The following is a 606-nucleotide window of genomic DNA, read 5'->3' on the forward strand; positions in this document are numbered from 1 at the left end:
AGTTTCGCCAGGCCAGGCGGCTCTAGGCTGGGGGCACACAAGAAAGCTTCCATTGGGGAAGAAGAAAACGGTCTCCATCAGAAAAGGTTATAGGCGACACAGAGTTGAAAAGGAAAAGCATGAGATAAATTACCTTCCAAAGACCCCCCCTCCCCCCAAAAATCTTTTTTCCCCTCTATGGTTTTCATTTTCCTTTTTAAATGTTGCTGTTCCCGGGAGCCTGCAGACTCGGCTGTCCCGCCCTCAGCGTGGATACTTGTTCCACCTTAAATAAGACCAATGCTCCGGCCCCACCCTGGGCAGCCTTGCTCAAGGGGCCTTGGCCTGGCCTGTCCCTGGCCTGTCGTTGTTAGTGTGGCCGGACCATGGCATGGCCCGGCTCAGCTCGCATTGGGGACCCTGAGCTGGGACACTGTGTGTGGTGCCCCAGCTAAGACAGAACCGGGTAACGTCTGCCTAAACCCACCTTAGGGCGGTAAGAGGGGGGCCTGCTGGGAGTTGGCTGGAGAAGGCGTTCGCTGGGGGTGGGCTGCACCCTGCTGTCCCGCCGGCCAGGTTGGGGCCGCATGCGCACCTGGCTCCAGGGGGCGCTGGGGAGGCACCGGG

The sequence above is a fragment of the Myotis brandtii genome, unplaced genomic scaffold, assembly GCF_000412655.1.
Source record: "Myotis brandtii unplaced genomic scaffold, ASM41265v1 scaffold897, whole genome shotgun sequence".
Classification (NCBI taxonomy): Eukaryota; Metazoa; Chordata; class Mammalia; order Chiroptera; family Vespertilionidae; genus Myotis; species Myotis brandtii.